General features: G+C 50.3%; 1 pseudogene; it reads right to left on the bottom strand.

Annotated features, from left to right (window-relative positions):
- The window catches only part of LOC131588452 (zinc finger protein 208-like), a 443404-nt pseudogene that overhangs the window by 116610 nt on the left and 302851 nt on the right, over nt 1–23943 (bottom strand).

Below are 23943 nucleotides of genomic sequence, written 5' to 3'. Positions count from 1 at the left end.
GAAAAGGGAACTCGGGGTAATCTCGGCCAACCAGCTTTCTGACACAAACTCCTTTTTTCTCTCAGATCTACACAGGCTCTTCCATTGAATCTGCTGCAGCAGCAGCAGCAGCAGCAGCAGCATCTAAAGGAGCCTTTGTTCCCCAAGCTGAGCAGTGGAGCCCGGGCAGTTTCTCCATTTCCAGCAGTGACACATCTGCTGCTCAGCTACAGGAGAGCCAGGGAGACTTCCTGGAGCAACTGAGTACGTCTGGTGTATTTCTTGTCTGAGGGACAGTGTATTGTGTGCACGTGCCAGCAGAGCTGGAGCAAATGATCCTCCTCACTTTGGTGTCCCAGAGACATTTAGGACTCCCCACAGGAACTGCTGTGCTCTGAGGCAGCGAGAGAGCGCTCTGGGTGTTCCTGCTGCCTCTGAGGGCAGCTTGGGCTGGCTCGGCTTTGCCTGGGATTCCCTTGCCACTAAAGGCAGAAGCAGGAATTGTTCTTGGATCAGCAGAAGGCTGTGGCCTAGAAAATGATCTATGCAAGTCCTGTGTGCTAGTGGCCAAACTGAACAGAATATTTGATTCCTAAATTCTCCTTAGACTCCAGACTCCCCACCAGTCATCAGAACCAAAAGACTTCAGAGATATTGATTGGTTTTGGGGTTTCGTCTTTTTGTTGTGGTTCCGTTTTTAGTTTTCAGTTTTTACCCTTTTTTGGTTTTGGGTTTTTTTGGTAGAGTTTTTTTCTCCATCCAGAAAGAGCTATTCTGCCCCATGTGTCTTACTGGTGTCATTTTTATGACTGTTTTTATTGCCTCTACTACATCTACAAGGTTTTTATGAGAATGCTGTATTTTTGTCAGTAAGGACTCCTTTGAAAGAACATCAGGTGACAGCAGAAACAGAGAGCAAGAGATGTTTTCATTGGGCCCACAATGAAGAAACAGATATTTGTATAACAATCTGTAATTAATATCCTAGTTTTATTCTTATAAAGATGTGTCCAAGAGACACATCCACGTGGTGTGATCAGATAAAACAGCACTGCAGGCATTTCTCAGGAGCGAGCCGGCAGCCCCTGTGCTGTGTATTCCTCAGATCCATGGCACTTTTTCATACCTGATTCCCAGTCATTCCCATGACTCTTAGAATCCTACCTATTGGCCCAAGCCCTGCTCAGATCAGTCTCTGGGAAAACACATCAAGCCCTGTGTGATTCTGCAGCACAACCCATTTAATCTGCTTCTTGCCCATAACAGCTGCCAGTGCTGTGCTCTCAGAAAAGACCTGGTGGGGCTGAGACAAGATCCCAGCTGATTTGGTGTCTACATTCACCTGCTGGGACAAAAAAGGGCCTTGATCTGCACCTGGGTGTGTCTGATCTCCAAGGCAATGCTGTTGTGTCCTGAACGGGGGCCACAGCTTGTCAGGGGCTCAGGCTGGCTGTGTCTTCTTGCCATTGCTTGTCAGTGCTCATGCTTGGCCTTTGCCAGCCTTGTGCTGTGCCCTGCTGTGCTCTCTGCGCTTCATTTCCTTCCAAGGACTGGACAAACTCAGTCTCTCTGCTGGCCATTTGTACTGCACAACTGCCTGTCTTGTTGCTGCTGTGGTTGCTGCCCAGCTGACCACAGAGGGTTCAGAGCCCCAGACAGCGGGGCTGCCTTTGGGATCTCCTGCAAGTTAGGATCTCTGCCTGAAAGTGAGCATCTTGCATTTTGTTTCCCTCAGGGAGAATGGTGAACAAGGAAAATCCCGTCACAAAATACATTGAACTGGAAAGTCTTGGCAGCGGGTGAGTCCAACCACAGTTACTTCTACACAGCCATGGGCCAGGTGTTTCGCTGGTGGAATATCCATCAAGTGGGAAGTCAGACAAGTTGTCCACATGTTTAGACACCGGGCTTAGTCTGCCCCATCTCTCAGTACTGGCCAGAATTTGTCAAGTGTGCTCAGAAGGCATTGTCAAAGACATCTCCATGCTGCCAAGGTCTTGCCTGCAGCAAGGAACAGAACCTGGTAAATCTGCTTGTCTCTCAAGTGTGGGACAGCTCAGGGTTCATTTCCTTCGCATTTTTGGATGTCTCCAAATCATCTGGCCACACTAATGAAAGGAGAAGAATCTTGCTTGCCTGAAAGAGCAACCTACCCCCATGAGAGCTGTCAGATAACAGTTCTCAGGAACATTTCTCTCCAAGAGTTTGCTAAAGGAAATACTCCGTGCTCAGGATTAGAATTGCACAGTTTAGAAGCTGATACCCGAGATAAAGGAATAAGCTGCCTTTTGGAGCTGAGGCAGTAAAGCCCAACGTTTCAGGAACAGGCCCAGTGCCCATGCACTTGAGGGGAAAATGCATCATCTGCCTTCTGGCAGACCCCTCCTGCAACCTGCAGCTTTTAGGCATTTACAGCAGAGCTCTCCTGTCTGGACTGGCTTTCAGTGCAAGATCTAAATGGCTTCTCCTTTCTTTGCTGCTGTTTTGTTTCTAGGGGTTTTGGAGAGGTTTCCAGAGCACTTGACATTGCCACAGGAGGAGAGGTAAATGTCAACAGCCCCTGCAGCCTCTGCTGCTCTCCAGGCCTTTCCCCACTGCTGACAGCTGTGGCTGGAGCTTTGAGTAGAGCTGTGCTGAGAAGGCACAAGAAGCACAGACTGGTGCCAGCCTGCAAATTGCACTTGGAATAGTCTTTGTGGACAAGGCAAATCGCCAGTGGCCACATGTCCTGTAACTGGCCCCCAAGGGAGCAGAGAAATGGGCTGTTGGAATGTCACTTCCTAATTACTCCAATGATGAGGTCTAATCACAAGGCACTTTGGCACAGCTTGGCTGTGCCATTCCAAAATCACTTGATCCATGTGTGTTGTGGTCTCATGCTACCAATTTCCTCAAATTACTCCTTTCAATGTCATTTGAGGTGGCCATAAAGAAAATAAGTGTGCAAGGAGTGAGGAGGAAGATACTAACCATGAATGAAATCAGGATCATGGAGAGTAATAGGAGTCCCAGGGTCGTGAATTACTTAGCCAGGTGAGTGGTCACGGTCCTATCCCATAAATGTTTGTTTACATACTACAAGCATGAGAGCTTAAAAACCCACTTTGGTCAGTGGCAGGAAATAGAGCTGTTAATTATTATTTCTCTACTTATCTCCAATGGATGGGAGGAGACTGCATTTTGTCTGCATGAATCTACCCTGGCAAATGCAGACTGAAAATTGTTCAAATACCTGCATCAGCCCTATCTTAAGAATTCAATACCTTGTAAGTTCATTGCCTCCACAGTTCTTTGGGATTGAGTTTTTCAAGTTTCTTAAATGCTGATGAACCATCCAAGAGAGGATTGCCCTTGCACTGTTGCCCCTCTTTTCCACTGCTGTGCATGCCAGGAAGACTAGGTGCTTATTTCCAGAAATGCCATGTGTGACAGGTTTTTTATCTGGGCTCTTCCTAAACTGCCTTTCTCCTTGAGACAGCACAGACTGCAAACACTGCACAGCCTAGAGGCAATGTCTATTCCTTTTCTTCTGCCCTTGTCTCAAAGGGACCCAGAAACAAGACTCAAGCAAAAAACCAACCTAGCCGTGCATGTTCACCTGCATGGCCTTGTTTCCTTTTTTCAGCTACCTTGTGCATGAGGAACTCTGGCTGGTGATGGAGTACATGGACGGAGGCACTCTGAGAGATCTCATCGACGAGGCTCAAATGTCTGAAGAAGAGATTGCAGCTGTCAGTCGGGAGGTCAGGGATCCCATCTGTGCTTCCAAGGCCTTGAGCTGGATTGTCTGGGAAACAGGGGCTCAGAACGGGAGTGATTTCATGGGCCAGGCTTGGTTTCTGTGTTGCTGCTAGGCTATGGGCAAGCAAGAGCATCTCAAGTGAACTGTCTGTCAGTGCCCCTACACTCACTGGACTCACTTCCTGTACTCTTATCCCCTGCTCTTGTATTCTAGCTCTGTCTCTCAGACTGGCATTTGCAGTTCTCCACCTTGCCTAGCTAAACTTTTGCCTGTCTGCACTACATTCCTTGTCTCTAAAGCAAAGGTGTGGTGGCAGGATTTGAAACAAACAGGAAAGAAAAAAAGAGAGACCAATTTCTTTTAGTCCTCAGCTGAAAAGGATAGTAGTGCAGCCCAAATGCTCTTTGCTTCTGAGCACATGCACTGCAGCTGCAGTCACCCTGGCTGGTTTGCAGGGGACAGTCTACAACAGCAGTTGCTGGTGCTCTTTCAAAAGCTGACATGCCTTTCCTGAGAAAGGTGCTGCTCTGCTACTGTTGGAGCAGCAGGCTCTTGCTCTCAATGGCGCTGTGTTCTGCCATTCCTCCCCATTCCCCTGCAAAGGGAACCTTCCACAGCTGTTTCCTTTCTTGTGGGATGAACTCACATCACTACTTTTTGCCCCCCTGGTTCTGTTTTCTCTCTCAGTGCCTGCAAGGACTGGATTTTCTTCACTCCAACCACGTGATCCATCGAGATGTGAAGAGCAACAACATCCTTCTCAGAACCGACGGCTCTGTCAAGCTGGGTCAGTGGATTCTTGGTCAGCTTCAGCGTTCCAGGAATGGGGGGTGTGGGGCTGCTTTCAGTGACTGCCAGCTCCCCAAAAATGCTGCTGCTGGCAGTGCAGGGGTCCCCCCTGCTGTGGGCTGAAGGCACGGTTGCAGTGTGCACAGAGCTATGACAAGGAACCACAAGCAGCCAAGAGTGCTATTGCTGTGTGTGTGTCTGTGTGTGTTCCTTCCAGAGGGAGGGAGCTACAATCTAAACCTTCAGGGGAACAAAAGGCACTGCTGGAGGAAGTGTAAAAAATGGGGGGATGTTTGAAGTAGCCAATTCATATTTCCTTGGCTAAAGCCCCAAGGAAACAGAGCAGGGACTGTTGTCCAGGAAATTCAACTGCACATTCTCAAACTTCTACTGGGGAATTCTTTGCCTTGGTTTCCTAATTGACAGTATTAAAATTAAAACCGTATTTTGCTTTCTCCTCAGCTGATTTTGGCCTTTCTGTTCAGCTCACCCCTGAGAAAAATCAACGGTGCTCAGTGATCGGGACTCCTTGGTGGATGGCACCTGAAGTGGTGAAGCATCAACCATATGGCCCCAAAGTGGACGTGTGGTCTTTTGGAATTGTGGCAATTGAAATGGCCGAACAAAAAACTCCTTATGACAGTTTCACTGCTCGATCGGTAAGGAGCAAATACTCTCTGATCCCGCTGTCTTTCTCACCTGTCCCGTGTTCTCTGCTCACTGGACAAAATCCCATGGCCATCTGCTGGAAGTACTTCCACCAAGGCCCCTTCTACAAATGTCCCTGCAGCACATCAGCATCTGCTGTAGCTTTGGTTGCAGCAGTGGGGGAACTCAAGCCTTACCTCACCCAAACCATCTCCATTCTCAGGCAGCATTTTGCTTTGCCTTAGAAGTCGTTCCAGCTCTTGTGGCTGTGTAGATGGCCCGAAGAATAGGAAACAAGCATCTCAGAGCTGGTGTTATCTTTCCAGAAATGAAGCAAAGAAACTCAAACCAAACCGAGTTTCTAAAACAGTGCTTTTGAGAGAAGAAGTGCACCCCCATTCTTCTCACAGGGAAACTTGCCTGAAACCTGGAGATGAGGCTGTACAGCCAGAGTCTCTTCTGCTTCTTGTGCAGTGCTGCTGAGACACTCAGTGACCACCTTCTTTCATAACCCAAGCCACTTTCTCCATATCACCAAGCTGGAGCCTGGTGACGGGGAGAGCCTGCCAAAACCTCCTGTTTGTTTCCTGGCACTTTCTGGGATGGGCACAGCGTTAATGCATTGACTTGAGAATCCAACGAGCACAGGGTTACCACAGGGATGACACTTCTGATTTCACCATGAATATTTTCCTTTTGCCACATAAGGGAACCTGAAATTTTCAGAGTGCTGAGAGACAGAGCTGCAGGTGGCTCCTGTGTGCCCAAACAGGCATTTTCAAGCCAATACATTTGTGGAGGCATCTTAATGTGTCTGTGTTGGAAATGAGATTCCAAATGTTTGTTTCCTTCCCTGAGGAACACCTGCTGCATTTCCACTGCAGAGATGCTTTTCAGATAACAATCCTTGGAAATAGTAGAGTTAGTTAGAATAGCAAAATCCCTCTTCCAAAAAGGCTGCCAAGCTGCTGGGAATCCTCAGAGAATGAAACATGTATTTGCTGATGTAGTTGCCACTAACTAGATCAGGCAATGAAATCAGCTGCCAAGGCAAGATCTGCTGGATGTTGGCAAAGCTGTGGCTTTGGGGCTTGGGTTTTTTCATGATACAGGAAAGTCGTCATCCAAATGATACAGGAAAGACATCTCTGCCTCTCTGCCAGGGCAAAAACTGCCACTGCAGAGTGCAGCTTAAACAATGGGCTCTGGGAGAGCAGTTCCAGATGGGAAAGAAGCAGGTGGAGCCTTGTGTTTCCTTTTTCTCCAGGCTAAATACCACATAGCCACAAAAGGGACCCCACAGCTGCGGCAGCCCGACCAATTCTCACCTTTGCTGCGTGACTTCCTGAGCTGCTGCCTGCAGAAAGGCGAGGCGCAGCGCTGGTCTGCCAAGGAGCTGCTGCAGGTAAAATGCCAAAAGGGCTGCAGGTGAAACAGTGTGCGAGGGATGGGCTCCTCCTCCACTGAAATCCAAGGCATCAGATGAGGCCCCATCCTCCTCACTTCCAACCTTGGTGCTGTTCAGCTGACAATGGGGAGGAATCCTATACTGGGCTGGGCTGGCAGGGAGTGCTGGGATTTAGCGCTGGCTAAAATCACCAGTGCACTTACTCATTTCTTGCTGGGAGCTATGGATTAGGAGAAGGGCAAAACAGGCTTCAAACCTAAAAAGGAATAACAAATTTTATTATCAGGCCCACAAGAATAAGAAAGGTCTCATCTGTGTAGTGAAAGGGTTCAATCTCACCCAGGTCATGGCAGTCACGGTGTTGGATTTCAGGCTGTGCTGGGCCCCTCTCTCTGCCCGGTAGCCGCTGGGAGGGGAGGCTCGGCCTGGAGCCGTCGCTGCACGCCGGGGAGAGGGTTTAGTGTGGGCAAGATGTCAGCAGCCGTGGCCTGGCCCAGCCTGGGGCCGGGGTCCCGCAGCCTCCATCCCCCGCCCGGGAGCCGCTGGGGTCTGGCCTGGCCTCCCCCAGGAGCACAGGCCGTGGGCGAGCAGGGCCGGCCTCACCAGAGCTCCATTACCTTCGGGGGCCGGAAGCAAAGAGGGCCAGTTCCCGGGCTGGTGGTTTTCAAAATGTGGATCATCACAGCGGCACATCTCATTTCTAAATGGTGCAAAATGTTGTCAGTTCTCAGAACTAGCCAGCCATTGGCCTGTCTCAGGCACAGAGGAAGCTCCCAGCAGCTTCTCTCAAAGAAATCACTTCTGTGGGGGGTTTCTTACTTCTTTCCCTTAATGTCAATTCATCTCAAACTAACACACAGGGACATGGAAAGGTCATCTAGTCTGTGTCCTGCAATGAGCAGGGACATCTTTCAAGAGATCAGGATACTCACACCTCAGATATTTCCAGGGGTGGGCCACCTACCAGCTCTTGGGGCAGCCTGTGCCACTCTTGCCCCATGCTCCTGACCTAATCTGACTCGATCCCCTTCTCATTTAAAAAGTATTCCCCTGCCTTTGAAGCTCTTAGCTTGGAAAATCATGCTTTCTTTTTGTTTTCTTTTCCTTTCTGCAGCATCAATTTATAACATCGGCCATGCCTGGGTCCAGCCTGGCACCACTCATCATGGCAGTGAAGAAGTGGAAGGAGGAGATATGAATGCGCCAATCAATTTCAAACTGTTTTTTCCATGCCCAACTTAGAGTAGGACTGTAGAGTAGGATTGTAGAGTAGGATTGTAGAGCAGGACTGTAGTGTAGGATTGTAGTGTAGGATTGTAGAGTAGGACTGCAGTGTAGGATTGTAGTGCAGGATTGTAGAGTAGGATTATAAATAAAGTTACTAATACCTCAACTCCTTTGGAACATTTCTCTCCTTCTGACCCTGTGAGAAAGCTCAACATTTCCTTCTGAATTGTCAGTTTTTTCTTAGAGGTGGAAAGTGACATTGATGGCTTCTTTGGTACTGTTTGTAAGGGGGGAAGGCTCCTCTTCATTCATCCTCTCCAGACCACACTGCCTTTGGAATATGGCCAACTGGCCAAGTTTTGCCCAGCTGTGGCATTTCTATTTGAGGCAGAAACAGCAATGGCATTTGCAGGAAAAACCAAAGGAGGAGCGGTGCAACGCAAACATCCTGTGCAGATGCAGGCTGTGCAGATGTGACTCGAGAACATTTGGGTTCCTGCCACTTGGATTTGTATCCCTAAGAGAAATCTCTTTGGCTGGAGGAGAGTCTGGCTGAAGAGAGAAAGCAGAAAGAGCAGTGAGGGTGCTGTGCAAGGTGTCCTGTGGTGCAGAGCTGTCAGCGACTGTGAGGTGAGAGCGGGCCCGGCCTTGGCCAGGCTGGAGCCCCAGCAGAGCCCTGGCAGAGCCCGGAGAAGCCTGAGCCTCGGCAGAGGCAGGCTGGAAGGAGGCCCTTGGAGCTGCAAGAGGCAGCAGCCTGGCCCTGGCTGCCTCTTGCTGGCACCAGGCAAATCCTCCGCTCTCAGAGCCAAGCTGGCAGCTGGCTGCTCCTGAGGGGAAGCGGCGCCGTGCTGGGCACAGCACACACTGGTGCCATGGGCTGTCTGGAGTCTGCACAGGAGGAGAGAAAGGCAAAGAGCAGCCCAGGGCTGGTGCCCTGCCTGACCATTCCTGCTCTTCTGCCGCCTGCCCTGGAACTCCTGGCAATGGTCAGCAGTGTGTGCAGCACTCTGGGCACAGGGGGAGGGAGCCGGGCTGCTCCGCAGGCTCCAGCACAGGGCAGTGTCCTTCAGGCACGGCATTTCTGCCAGGGGAACCGAGCCCAGCGTGAGGCAGTGACAGCAAGTCAGGGCACATCTGCACGAGCCAGTGCCTCACACAGCTCTGGGACCAAGCGCCTGCAATCCTGGAGCTCTGCACTGAGCCAGAGCAAAGGTGTGAAATGCAGAGGGTTTTGCAGAAATATTCAGGGGCACCAGGCCAGCATGCTTTGTGCTCTCTGGGGCACAGCAAGCACTGTGCAATGCAGCTCGGAGCTGCTGGCAGAGAGGGACTATGGGCATGTGCCTGAGGCTTGTTCTTGAGTAGTGATTTGGAAGGGAGCAGAAGGGTCTCAGTAGGCAATTTGTGTTTTCTTCATTAATTGCTGAATGAAAGACACAATGTGGCATCACGCAGCAAGAGCACTTGCAGAACTTATTGACTATAAGTTTGTGTTGAATTCCCAGAAAAGGAAAGTGTTGAAGTATAACAAATAGGGCTTTTGAATTCAGTTAGCTTCTGAGCCTTCATCCAAAATGACCATCATGACGTTGACGACCTCCTCACGCAGAGCCCTGCTACAAGGGCTTCCATAATCACGGAATTAGAAAATATGAAGCTTAGGAAAGTAGAATGTGCCCATTAAGTTAAAAAATTTTAAAAGCCTGTCCTGTGCAAAGAATGGACAAGTGAGTTTGTGGTGGAGCTTTCCCCCTCACTCCTGGCATTGAATAAACAAATCCCTGCTCTGTAGGCCCTACACTATGGAGTACTGTTTTCTTGGCTACAATTTTGCATCATAATCATACTATGCTTTTAATTTTTTTCTTTGAACCTTCTAAGCATGAAGTGAGTAAGACAGTGAGTTGTGTATTGATAGGGCCAAAGAAACATTTCCAAATGCCATCCCGGGAAAGGAAAGGATGCGAAACAGCGCTGGGGAAGAGCGTCCCTCGCACAGCCCTCAGAGCTGCCACCATGCACAAGATGGCGGCCGGGGCTGAGGCGGTGCCACCATGCACAAGATGCCGGCCGGGGCTGAGGCGGTGCCACCATGCACAAGATGCTGGCCGGGGCTGAGGCGGTGCCTCTCAGAGCGCTCTGCAGCCTCTGCCAGCCCAGCCCCAGCCCCGGAGCAGCGCAGGGCGGGCAGAGCCCCCTTCCAGCCGTCTGCTTCAATGGACATTGACAGACACCCGGGCCACGGACACAGGCTGACACCTTTGCTCTGTGCACACAAACACGAACCAGACACTTGGGAACCTCGGCTGGCAGCATTTGCAGGGGAAAATAGAAAGAAACTCCAGGGTTTGAATGTTTTCAAATAGAATATTTCATTTGCCAAAAAAAGGACCAAAAGCAGAAAAGGGGCATCCCAGCCTGTTTCTTCCATGCAGGAATAGTGTCACAGTGACTGTGAGCTGATGAAGATGGAGATGGGATTTAATCCAAAGCAGATTGTGCAGTGGGTGCTCACCTGTGATATGTATCCCTCACAGTACTATTTATTTGGAACACTAGGAAGATTATGAGCCTGGGTAAGATATTAACCCTTTCAATACACAGATGAGACCTACAAACCTTGTTCATCTCTCCAGGGACAGAAAAGGACAGAGTAACAACACACAAAAAACCACCATAAAAACATCAAAGCCAGTAAAAAAAAAAGTCAAACCTCAGATAGAAAAGAAATTATAAAATGGCAATTGAAACAAAAATATTCTTTTAGTAAAACCATAGAAATAAGCAATGATGTATGAAAATATCTCCTTTAATTCATGAAAAAAGTAAAAAAAAAAAAAAAAATCAACCTGTAAATCTAAACAAAAGCATCCATTAATGAAATCAAACAAATTTTAAAATAACTATAATCCCATAAAGGTTGAACAGAAAAAAAATAAAAACAATAAAATGCCTTTTGCCCCCAGGGAGAGAAGAAGAAAACTTCTCTTCCCAAAGATGATCACAAAAATAGATGAAGAAAACATTTGCCTTCAAACAACTCATCCTTAAAATAACACCCCATGAATTCATAACCCATAGACACACCTCTAGGAGGGGTGTAAAAATGAGAAAACTCTCACAATAACAAAATTTCTTCCCAGGCTGCTGCTATTTGTAAAAATAAAAAACACAAAACCTGTTTGTTGTAAAAAATTCTCCATGACATAACAAAAAGAAACTACTCTCCCTACAAAAACTAATGAAAAACTATTGTATAATGAATACTGTTTTAATATCCAAAGATTTATCTCTACATTGTCAGTTAAAAAAAAGAAAAAGTCAGGGAAGGAAAGATGTTCTGAAAGTTTTGTTCTAGTTTCTTATTCTTGTACTCCGGTTAATAAAGTTTCTTGATTCCTTCTAAGTTTTAAGCCTATTTTGCCCTTCTCCTAATCCACATCTCACAGTGAGAAATAAGTAAGTGCCCTGGAGATTTCAGCCAGCGCTAAACCCACCACATTATTTAGTGCATTAGCCAAAAAACTCAAATTAGCGAATCTCAGCCACTGCACCAGGCTGAAGCTGAGGATCCCCAGCCAAGCTCAGAGGGAGGAGAACACAGCATTTGTGGGATCCTTTCCAGTCTGACTTGCTTTAGCTGCACCCTGGGGGAGGAGAGAGCAGGAGAAGGGTTGGCTGAGTCCTCTCCCCTCTGCCTTGCCCTTCTCTGCTGGATCCTCAGTTCATCCCACACCCACCCCAAGACTCCATCCCCATCCTACTGGTGCTGATGGGATTAAAGGAGATAAAGAGGAGATTAAAACAGATAGAGAGGAGAGAAAAAGAGAAGTTTAAATGCAGTTTAAATATGAAAGAAATGCATATGTTAGTGACTGCTGAGAGTTCAAAGGGAGCTGAAGGGTTTGTGAAGGGACAGGAGCCCGTGAAGGGCTCAGGAGCTGCTGCTGCTGCCGGGAGGGAGGAAATGCACCAATGGCTCCCAGCAGAGTCTGTGCTTTGAGGCTCTTTCCCAAACAGCTGCAGGAGGGAAAGCAGCTGAGTTTGGAGGAAGAGTTTTCTGCTGAGGTTTCCTGTTTGGAGCTGTCACAAGCTTGAGCTGCTCAAGGGAAAGGCGGCTCTGCTTCCAGCAGGGCCCAACTGCACGGGAGCACAACTTGGTTCCCTGGCCCTGAGCCAACGGGCAGCAGCAGCTTCTGTTCCCTCCTGGCTCTTGTGTCATTTCCAGCAGCACAAGACACACCAAGAAAAGCTCCTCCAGAACATGCCATGATCAACACAACCTGATTTCATTGCATGAAGGAGCTCTGACAGTCCCACGGGCTCAGGTTTGTTTGTCAGTGAACAGAGCAGGGAAAAGCACAGACACATTCCCTGCACAGGGAATTCACAGGAGGAAAGTGCAGCACTGGAGGATGTGCTTGGATACAACGTTCCCACGGCAGTTTTGGGGATAAAATCGTCAGGAGAGAGAAAAGAAAAAGTCCTACCAAGGGTGGGCTGGGGAGGGCTGGTGCTTCCCGGGAGGCTCCCGAAGCTCAAGAGGACAAAGCCCAGACCTTGTCCAAGCTCCGAGCTGGGTCTGAGCCAGAAACCAGGGGGTGGCAGAGACATTGCTGCTGAAGGGCTTCAGATTGCCAAAGCTAAAGTGTCCAGTATCAAGGAACAACTTGAGGTTACGGAAGTCCCAGTGCCCACGTTCCATCCCCGCATTTCAAGCTGAAAGCAGAGCTCCACTTCTGACTCTGCTTTTTAATAATGAATGTCAAACTTCAACAAAATTCCATTAGAAAGACCCCATGAAGGTTCACACTGTGAGAGCTCACTCGAGGCAGCCCCAACTCCTGCCCTGGTTCAGTCCCTCTCAAGCCCACTGTGCTTTCCAGCTGCTTTGCTCCAGCTCCTCCCAAATTACCACGAATTCCACTGAACTGAACGAAATCCAAGTCCTCGTGGGTCGGGACAAGGGCAGGGAGAGGTCACTCAGGGATCACCATCAGGGGCACAACAGACCGACATGGGGAAATGAACTGAACTTAGGACTGAGCAAATCAGACCAGGAGAATGAGGATTGAAATCAATCTTGAGAAACACCTCCTCCCGCTCCTGAACTTTTCTGTCCGGGCCGCTGCTCTCGGGGCACAGAGAGAGGACCGGCCGTGCTCCTCCAAACCTCCCTGGGAATCAGCCCAGAGCCCTCAGCTTTCCTTGTGCCCATCCCCGGGGCCCCTTGTCCCTCCCAATGGCTCCCGTGGCTCTCCCAGTCCATCCCAGCCTCTCCCAGTCCATCCCAGTGACCCCAAATGACATCCGGGTCCATTTCGCGTCTCCGTGGATCTGCAGCCCCTCAGCCAATCAGATCGCGTCTCTCTGATGACTCATCAGTTGCCGGGCAGATCCACAGAGCCGAGAGCCCCGCGCTGGACTCGGCCTCCCAGTGCCGCGCACTTCATTCCCAGTCCCTCCCAGTGCCATCACAGTCCCGCCCAGTGCCACCACAGTCCCGCCCAGTGCCATCACAGTCCCTCCCAGTGCCACCACAGTCCCGCCCAGTGCCACCACAGTCCCGCCCTGAGGCCCCAGCGTCCCTCCCACTCCTTTTTAGCCCGTTCCCAGTCTCTTCCGAGTTCATTCCCACTTCACTCCCCAACCTCCACACTCTCTTCCAGTGTCCCAGTATCCACTCTCATCTCTTTCAGTGCCACCCCAGTCCCTCCCAGTCCATTTCCAGTCCCTCCCAATGCCACACCACTTCTCACCCATCTCTCCCAGTTCCCCTCCAGCTGATCCCAGTCTGTCACCGTTTTCTCCCAATGTCCCCGGCGTGTCCATCTCGCTGGTGCCCTCGAGCTCCCAGCCCGGCCCCGGCCGCCTGCTCTGCTCCCTGATGGATTTCTCCCCTGCCCACATCCAGCTGAGCTGCTCCCAGGGCCAGCAGCAGCTCTCGGGCCACGTGCTGGCCACTGCCGTGCTCCCCAGCGGGGACTGGAGCCAGCAGCTCCTGGTGCTGCTGGAAACCGCCCCCGGCAATGCGGGCTCAGCTCCAGCTGCCAGGTGGAGCACGTCAGCCTGGAGCACCCCCTGAGCCGGCACTGGGGCACGGCCCGGCCCCCACAGCGCCGGGGGCAGCGGGGGAGGCACTGGGGGGGCCCAGAGGGGGATTGGGGTGTGCTGGGAGGAACTGGGAGGGAGTTTGAGATGGCCTGGTTTAAACTGGGGAAGGGATTGAGGTGCTTAGGATGGCTGGGAAGGGGTTTGAAGGATGTTGGGGAGGGTGGGATGGGGTTCTGGGGGTCCTGGTGGACACTGGGAGGGAGTTTGGGGGTGCTGGGTGTCACTGGGAGGGATCTGAGTGAGCCTGGAGGAGCTGGAAGGAGATTGGGGATTGGAAAGCAGGGATTGGGATGAGGTTGGTTGAGCTGGGAAGAGACTGGGAGGAGCCTTGATGAGTCCTGGTGGGGCTGGGAAGGGACTGGGAGAGGGTTTGGGGGTTCTGGGGCAGTGGGGGGAAATTGGGAGGGGGCTGTGGGATCCTGAGAGGAACAGGAGGGGCTCTGGTGGGTCCTGGGGAGGCTGGGAAGAGACTGGCAGTGATTTAACAAAAAAATTGCGATATTGATTCAGTATCAATATCAATCTGTAATTGGACAAAAAACCTCTCCAACAGTTTAAAGTTACAAAGTGGATGTTTAATCACAGCACTGGGTGAGTGCAGGAGTCATCCCCTTAATACACACTGCAAGTTGACAAAAGATTCCAGTGTCTATTTATTTACCAAAGTCTTAAATATCCAAAATACTAATACATATTAATACTAATACATATTCATAATGCTAACACCTCCCATGCTCCACTTTGGATTAAAATTCATGGTAATGAGTTTAAAAAGTCATTATGCCTGCGTGGTGGGCTCCCTAATTTGAGGAGTGGGTCGTTTTGGTGAGGAGGGGTCATCAAGAGATGAAGGAAAACCGCTCTTCCTCACTCTCACCTTTCTATCTTTACAATGGTTGACATTACAAATGACATTTGGTACAACTCCAGTTTCCTCCCTTGTGACTTTGAAATGGGTTTCCAGATGTAAGGTCTGTGATCTTCCTGAACCCGTTGATCAGTTTCTCTTTTCTCATTATAAGCACAGCTGAACACACATACAATGAAAAGGAATTTTTTACCTAAGTCTAAGATTCATTATCTCAAATCCTGCTTCTCACTCAATCATTAACTCTAACTAGTTCCAGCAAGGCCTATCTCTAGCTAAGATCTCCAATTTTTCTAAAATACCTGATTTTTTAAAATCAGTGACTCCAAAGGAGGTTTCAGAGGGTCCTGGGTGGGCTGGGAGATATTGGAAAGGTCCTTGGAGGGGCTTGGGAGGTCTGTGAGAAGTTTTGGGGGTCCTGACCTCTGCAGACCCCCCAGGGATGCTGTCAAACGCTGCCCACAGCAAGATGCTGATGGGGATTGGAGTCTCTGTGTTGGGCTTCGTCTTCCTGGAGATGGGGCTCGGCTTCTGCCTGTGCAGGAAGGTGAGGGGGGGTCCCGGGGGTCGTGTCCTCTCTCCCAGAGAGCGTGTGTGCTCCCCTCGGGGCCCCCCAAGCCCGGTGTCATCCCCTTTTCTCTGCCCACACAGCTCCTGAAGCAGGGGCAAAAGGTTCTGGAGGATATCAAGTCAACAGTTCCCATTGTCATTCTGTATCCTGTTGGATTTTCATTCCCCTGTGTTCATCCAGGTGCCCACAGGGAGCCAGGAAGATGTGGAGCCTCCCAGCCAGGTGTCTCCCCAACACGGATCACCAGGAGCACGGATCACCAGGGCTCTGCCCAACGGGGGTCACTGGGGATCATCCAACGCCGATCCTCCCATGGGGGATGGAGCTGGAGCAGCGCACGAAGCTCTTCCCGCACTCGCGGCACTCGCAGGGCTTCCCTTAATGGTGCCTCTGTTGGTGTTTGGTCAAGTTAGATCTCTGTGAGAAGCTCTTCCCACACTGGGGACACTCGTAGGGCCTCTCCCCACTGTGGATGCGCCGGTGGACGGTGAGGTTGGAGTTGCGGTTGAAGCCCTTCCCGCAGTCAGGGCAGCGGAAGGGCCTCTCCTCTGTGTGAATCCGCTCATGTAGGAGGACACTGGAGCTGCGCTGAAACCTCTTCCCACACTGGGGACACTCGTAGGGCCTCTCCCCAGTGTGGATGAGCTGGTGTTTTCTCAGGTTGGAGCTCCACCCAAAGCTCTTCCCACATTCCAAGCAGGTGTAGGGCCGTTCCCCTGTGTGGATCACCTGGTGTGTCATCAGGTCAGAGATATCTCTGAAGCTCTTCCCACATTTCCCACACTCATAGGGTCGTTCCCCAGTGTGGATCGTCTGGTGTTTGCACAGGCTGGAGCTGTGGCTGAAGCTCTTCCCACATTCCCCACACTCGTAGGGCTTTTCCCCAGTGTGGATCCTGTGTTGCTCGATCAATTGGGAGCTCTTTCTGAAGCCCTTCCCACATTCCAAGCACTTGTGGGGCTTCTTCCCCAGCTCTGAGCTCTGGCTGGATCTCTGGCCGTGTTCCTGGCACTGGGGGGATCTTTCCTCTCTGCAGCTCCCTGGGCTGGGTTTGCAGCCCCTCCTTGTGTGGGATCTCTGGGGCTTTTCCTCCACCTCTTCCATCTGGACACAGTTTGGGAAGGAAAATTCCTGGTTAGGAGGAAAAGGAGAGGAGAGCGCCTTGGGCTGAGGGTTTCTCCTTGCCCAAGTTCATCTCAGAAATTCATTGGGCATCTTGTGTCTGTAACAAAGCAAAGCACCAAGATTCAGCCCAAACATCAAAACAATGATGAAAAAGTACCCACGCACCAAATTCAGTCAAAACCCCCTCCGGAATACAAAGATTCAGCCCCTGTAAAAAAACAAAGCACCAATATTTAGCCCAATGAAGTTAAGAAACACCAAGATTCAGCCTCATCAAAATCGTGGATCCCCTCCCCAGTTACCTCCAGGGCAACACTCCCGGGACTGCACATACAGGGAGGGTGGAACCTTGTCCTGCTTCCTCTTCCTGCTCCTCCTCCTTCTCCTGTGTCCCTACTATTCCTCACACTCCACTTCCTCCTACTATTTATCCTCCTGCACAATCCAACCTTCTCCTCCCATGTGTATCCTTTGACCATTTTGTTCTTCAACCCTGCTTCTCCTTCCCTTCTCCTCCTGCCCCCAGGCCCAGCACCCACTGCCGCCTCCCTCTTCCCCCCCAGTCCCACAGCATCCCACCGCAGGGGCACGGATGGAGCTGGGCCAGCTCGGCCTGGGGCAGCGCTGGGCTCTCGGCCGCTTCCGCCCGCACTCGCTCCCCACTGCAGCCGCTCCCGCCACCACAGCGCGGGGGGGCCCGGCCTTGGCGCTCCCCCCTCCCACCTCCCCAAATTCCCCTCAAGGGGGGCGCCAAGGCCCGGGGGGGAGGGGCGCAGCTGGGCTCCAGCTGGGGAACGCTGGCAGCTGCGGCTCTGCCTGGACACTGATGAGTCATCAGCGCCGCGCGCTCTGATTGCCTCAGCCCTGCCTGAGCCCTGCGCCTGCACCAAGGGGGGACACCCTGCTCCAGGGGGGATGGCCCCAAAACGGGGGAACCCCAGCAAAGGAACAACAACAAAGGCTCTTTACAAACTGATCCCGTCAACCTCATTGCACATAGGGCCAGGGACGTGGACATAAGGAAGTGACAGGAGGAGCCATCAGCTGCACAAAATGTTATTAATTGATGACACAGACTGCTGCTCAGCCAAGGTCCTGCTAAATTCAAGAACTTCCAGAAGAACAACAAAGACTTAACACAGCCATCAATATCCTTAGCTATACAAAAGTGGGGTGCATATTAAGGGGGTATGTAGGAGGTGCATTGGGAAGTCTGTACCTCTCCAGTACTTCAGCCAATGGGGAAAGGGAGAGGGAGATGTGACCAAGAAAATTAGGATGAAAAGGAGGCTGTGTCTGCCAAAAACAGGAGAGACTCCATGGAAATTGTCCCATGGCCTCTCCCTTTTTTATAAATGAAATTACTTTTACAGGACTCCTCTTTCTTCCTTGTGGACAGAAACCTCTGGGGATGTCAATTTTTCCACACACCTTGGGGCTCCTCCGCAATTCCTTCCACCGTCCGGGCCGGCGGGCACTGAGTGCAGCTGAAGGTGCCTCACCCAGTTTGGGGGATCGGCTCCCTCGGCTGGCGGCGGCACCGGGGATTGATTGGGTACCCGAGAGTGAGCAGGAGACAGACAAGTGACGGATCAGGGGGGCTCTCAAGAGTCGGCAGGGAGAGAGCACTGAAAATCTCAGCAGTGACTACAGTGGGATCTTCGGGGAGTAAACAAGGCAGGGCACCCAGGGAGGGGACAAAAGGGAAAGCCAGAATGGGGTCCCAGCAAAAGAGATGAGGATCCCAAAATATCTCTGAAGGGTCCCTTGGGAGCATGTGGAGGTCGTTTGCACATTCTCCCAGAGGGAATTAAGGACATGGACACCCAGGGGGGCAATAAGGGAAGTCCAGAAGGGATTTAGACAACAGGGGATGGATGGTGTTGGTGTGCTGGGAAGGGATTGGCTGAAGGGGAGTGTGCAGGAATGTGCTTAAGGCAAGAAGCAGCAGGAGCAATCCATGGGGTAAGAAACAGGATGATGGAAAAGAGGAGGAAGACAAAAAAATACTGAGGATTGGGATGTGTTTCAGAAGGGCCTTATCCTCAGAATTTGCCAGCTGACTCAGATCCTTTGTATCCCAGTTTTCCAGGACAGGAAAAGAAGGAGGTGAGGATTTCAGGGGGTTTCTCTGAGCTGGGAGCGGCAGGAGCGGGCGCAGAGCTGCGGCACCGGGAGCACGGGCTGGGGGCCTGTGGGGAGCTGTGGGGCCGGGCCGGGGCTGTGGGGCAGCCGGGGCTCAGCGCCGGGCGCTGCCTGACCCCAGCACCCCCCGGGCAGGGCCGGCAGTGGCCCCCGGCCCCCAGGAGGCTGCGGGACGCCCCGGCCGCTGCCCGGCCCCGTGGAGCTGCCGGCCCTGCCCGCCGGGGGGGCCGCCTTTGGACACTGCGGCAGGACAGGGACCGGCTCTGGGATACGGGCTGGGGAGGGGAGCCTCAGCACAGCCAGCACCAGGAAGGAACAGCTCAGAAATGGGGATTAGACCTGCAAGGATCCAGATGATCTTTTAAGCATTTTGTGCTGGGTCCCTGCAGAAAGGAAGGATTTTGCAGAAAGCTCAGCAGCTGCCACACGATGAGCACCCACAGGCACTGAGGGGGGCTGCAGCAGGGCCACAAGAAGCCCCTGCAGCACTTGCTCACAAAGGCTCAGCAGCTGAATGCAGCAAGGGATGAGCAAAAGGCCAAGCTGAAGGCAAAGGCCATGGCACACTTCCTACAGCCCCTGAGGGATCAAGCCCAGGGCCCAAGGGGGCCCCAGCACCCAGGGGACACCCTCGGCCACAAGCACCTGGCACAGGCATTGCCCTCCTGGCCAGGGGACAGCCCACCCAAACAGCCCCTGGCAAGGAATCAGCCTTCCAGCTGCAGGGCACAAGGACACTGCAAGCACAGACAGGAGCACCCTCAGCACCAGCAAGTCCAGCCCTTGATGGACACGGATTCTTAGCGCTGGCACAGCTCCCATTCCACCAGGGACCCACCACACTGCAGCCCTTGGGAACATCCAGGGTGGCTCTGGATCCAGAGGAGACCTTTCCTGATGGACACAGGGGCCTCTCCATCCACTCACAATCTTACACCTAAAGGTGTTAGGGAATATTTTAATTATTAAGGCACTAAGTGGGAAAGATGAGTGGAAGTGTTTTATTCAGCCACTATTAGGAGATGTCGGGAGTGGGTTTGAAATGCAGGAGCTTTTATTTGCTCACAATTGTGGTTGTAATTTACTGGGAAGGGATTTGATGGCTAAATTGGGAATGCAAATTAATGTTGCAAAAGGTGATACAGAGGCTGGTTCTGTTGTACCTCTGGGTCAAATGTCTGGCAGAGCCTAGGCTGAAGTGAACCCACAAGTGTGGGCAGCCACAGGGAAATTGGCAAAATTAGATATGGAGCCTCTCCAACTTTCCCTGAAGCAACCAGGACAAGAGCTGTGGAAAAGCAATCCCCTGTTCCAAGGGAGGGAAGGAAGGGCTCACAGCCTGTCTGGGAGTTCTGCTCAACGCACGGCTTGGGGAGCCAGGGATGGCTCCCTAGAATGCTCCTATCCTGCCAAACAAGAAATCCAATGGAATCCACAGAATGTTGCAGGACCCAAGAAGAAGAAATGAGATGATGAAACCGAGGCACCCCACACTCTCAGATCCTTACACCATCCTCAACCACGTGCCTTCCTCACACTGCTGCCATTCACAACTTGATGCAAAAGATGCTTTCTGGGGATCTGCCCACTCACAGAGGATGTAAATACAATTCTGCCTTGGGCTGGCAACAAGAGGTAGAAGGGAAAATGCTCAAGACATGGACGGTCCTTCTGCAGGGATGCACGGAAGCACCGGCCTGACTGGGGCAAGCCTTGCAGGAAATATCAAAGGAATTGACCTCACCCCCAGGGACTGGCTTAATGCAGGATGTGGGTGACTTGATCCAGTCAGGAGGACAAGGAGAAGAGGTAGAGGAAGCCTCTGTGAAATGGCTTCATTTTCAGCTTTGAGTATCTGAAAATAAGGAAAGGGCAAATGGTGGAGAAAATGTTTAAATATTTGGGACCTATTTTGACTGAAGGCTTGTGGTGAATTGACTCAGAGAGGGTCCAGGGAATACCAGAAATAATGTTTCCTAGGACTAAAAAGGTGCTGGAACAATTCTTACAATTAACAGGGAATTGCTGGAGCAGGATTGAGGATTCTTTGCTCTAGCCTGAGCATTGTATGAGTTTTTTAGCCCCAGATAGCCTCAATGTTATGGAGTGGACACAAGAAAGAAAACAAAACTTAACAAAATGAAAAAATAAAATGATTGATGCCCCAGCCATGGCTCTTCCAGACTCAGAAATCTGAATTGCAAGGGAATATTAAACAGGCCACCACTGAGCCTGCACTGAAGGCAACGCAGCAGCAGCCAGGGCTCCCCAGCGGGGGAAGCCCCTGGGCCTGCCCACAGATCCTCTGCTCAAATCCTCGGCCTGGCCACCCTCCTTTGCCATCTCCAGCCACTGCGGGACAATCCTTGCTCTCACTCTTGCAGCTTCAGCCCTTTCTGTGCCTGCCCTCGCCACAGCTGCTGGGGAAGGCACCGGGACAATTCCACTCTGCCTCTCAATTCCACTCACACTCTGCCCTGCCTGGGATTAGCTGCTGCCAAAATAGACCAACTTTAAAATGGCTTCAAATCTTATTTCTCTAAAGGGACATGGTTTGCCTGTTCCTCCGGGAAAGGAATTTTAATCCTTCTTTTCCACCACTCAGCAGAGATAAAATTAACATCTCAACAGACTGGGAATAGTCCAAAAGATTCCCCCCCAAGATAACGACCATCAACAAAACATCAACACCCAGCAGCAAACATCAACCAACATCTCCCCCAGACACTGCCCCAGGCACAGCTGGAGACACCTGGTCTGGAAAAGGCTGAGCAGGAAATCCAGGAGTGCCCACCTAATTCACATCACAGGCACAGAAATCCGGCTGCAACAGGAAACCAAATCCTAACAACTCCACACCTTCAAACCAATGAACATTAAACCAAGGGATTTCTATTGGGTCAGACTGTATAAATTTAGAAAAATCTAGTCAAACTCATGTGTCATGGAATGATTTTCTCTGCACACCCAGCCTAAGTGTGCAAGAAATTATTCCTGTTGCACATCCTGGCCAGAATCAAGTAACACCTTATTTCTCTAAAGACATTGTGCAAAGTATTTGCTTTTCACAGTTTCAGTGAAGATTACACCGTTAGAATAAATTTTCATAGTAATTTTAGTACTATATTGTCGGTTCTGTTTGGGCCAGTGGTGTGAGAATCACTTTTTAGTCCTAGGAGAAGGTAAAGAAAACACTTGATTGCTTTCTCATTTTTGTTTTTATTTGTACGTGACTCTTAGTGATGACAAAATGATGGTATGAGTTTTTCAATGTTCACGTTTAAGCTGCACTTTGAAAACTAGAACAGCTTTAAAGTTGGCGGTTTAACACATAAATAGTTAATAAAATACTGTTTAAAAAAAGAAATAGCAGATCAGTGGGGGCCACGTGTGAGTGATGGGATGTCTGCCCTGGAAGAGAAGCTTTGTTCAAGGTAGCCAAGAGAGGAGCTTTAGAAATGCAAATTAACACTGATAGCCCAAAGCCTGCACAATTGCCCAGGGGTTTCCTGCCTGCAGGAGGAATTGGAATGATTCCCTCTGCCCCTCAGCCCAAGCTCTGCCTGCTTGCACAGATGGAATTTGCACAGATAAAGGCACAGCCCATTGTGAGGATATCAGACTCTGCAGCAGAAATTGGTTAAGCTGCAAAGGAAAACAGAAAATGGAGAATGTTGTGAAAACTGCACTAAAACAAATTGGGGGGAATCATCCCTGTCCCCACTCCAACATGTGCTGTCTCTGTCTATGTTATATAGGGTGTACCATAAATAAATCCACTGTGCTTTATTTGCCACCACAAGTTCAGAGAAATCAGTTGGGAATTCCAAGAATGTGATGATTTAATGAGAGAAAAGCTGACAATTGATGCAGCCCTGGCTGGAGTGAAACAGAAATTAAAAATTAGGAAATAAACACAAAGAAATGCTTGACTAAAAGAGGGGTTTGACAAAACCATACCCTGACACGCTGATCCACAAGAACAAGAAAAGAGTCAGACTGCAAGATAAGATAAGGAGCCAGAATACACAAACAAGATGCAAAGACAAAGGCACCACAAGATAAAGGAGATTCTTCAGACCCTATGCCGGAAATAACAGATTTAAAGTTCCAAAAGGTGGCCAGAGGAACGAAAGGGGCATGGAGTTAAATGTAATATGAAGTGAGGACAAGCAGAGTTACAAAAAGATTATGTTTTAGGCATATCTTGTAAACCTAGTCTGTAAAAGATAAAAAGAGAAAACCAGATCAATAAGGTGTGCATGCTTTTTGGAGGAGATATCCCCCATGCATCTCAGCGCTGAATAAATTCATACCTACTCTTATAACTACTCTGCGAGTTATAGAGTTCTTTTTATTTTGCATATCAGGAGGGAGCACCCAAAACTGGGGAAAAGATGAACGACCACCAGAACAAATCCTGCAATACCATGGACCAGACCCTGGGAACCCTGATGAATTCATATCAGCTACCAGAGAAACCATTTAACATTTCAATGGCATAATTAGATAACAGGATGTCATTGAAATAATAACCAACCACACAGCTCCAGCTCCTGACCTTCCCCCACACCAATCCACTCAGATGAGGAACACAACATTTCACCATGGGATGGGATCACTTTATCTTTTAGCAGAAAATCGAGGCAGAGTTTGTGGAAAAGTTAAGTAACTCAAACTACTCTTGGCAAATAGACAGCAATGGAAAAGTAGTAAAATAGATTAAAAAGGAAATAAAAAAGCAGCTCATCTACTTGTCCAAACGTGGTAAGGATGGGAATGGGACACAGTTTTGTGCTTCCCCGGCAGACCATGGGTTAAACAAATGCTGTTTCTCCTCTCATGTGCTACAGCAACTCTCATCTTTTTACCATGCACCACACCTTGCTGAGTGCAGCTCATTCAGCAGCTGAGCAAGGGGATGCAGGTGGCAGCCAGGCCTCCTGAGCCACAAACGGCTACAAAAGGACAGAGAATGAGGGCACTGAGAGCAATCCCAAAACCAAAGAACACCCAGGAAGAAAAAACACAGGCAATGAGTGAATCTGCTTGGAGATAGAGCCAGGGACTTGTACATAAGGAAGGAATGGGAGAAATCACCAGTTACAAAAAATGTTACTAATTGACAAGGACTGCTGCTCAGACCAAGTCCCGACACATTCCTGAACTTCCAGAAGAACAAACACTTCACAGAGCCAGGAATATCGGGTGTTATACAAAAAGGACATGCAGCAGGCGGATCGGGAAGGCTGAACCTTCCAAGCACCTCCGCCAGTGTTGGGCAAAGGGACAGGGACATGCGGCCGGGAAAATCAGGACAAAAACGA

The sequence above is a fragment of the Poecile atricapillus genome, chromosome 26 (genome assembly GCF_030490865.1).
Source record: "Poecile atricapillus isolate bPoeAtr1 chromosome 26, bPoeAtr1.hap1, whole genome shotgun sequence".
In the NCBI taxonomy this organism is placed as follows: domain Eukaryota; kingdom Metazoa; phylum Chordata; class Aves; order Passeriformes; family Paridae; genus Poecile; species Poecile atricapillus.
This window is presented reverse-complemented; position numbering and strand designations above follow the sequence as displayed.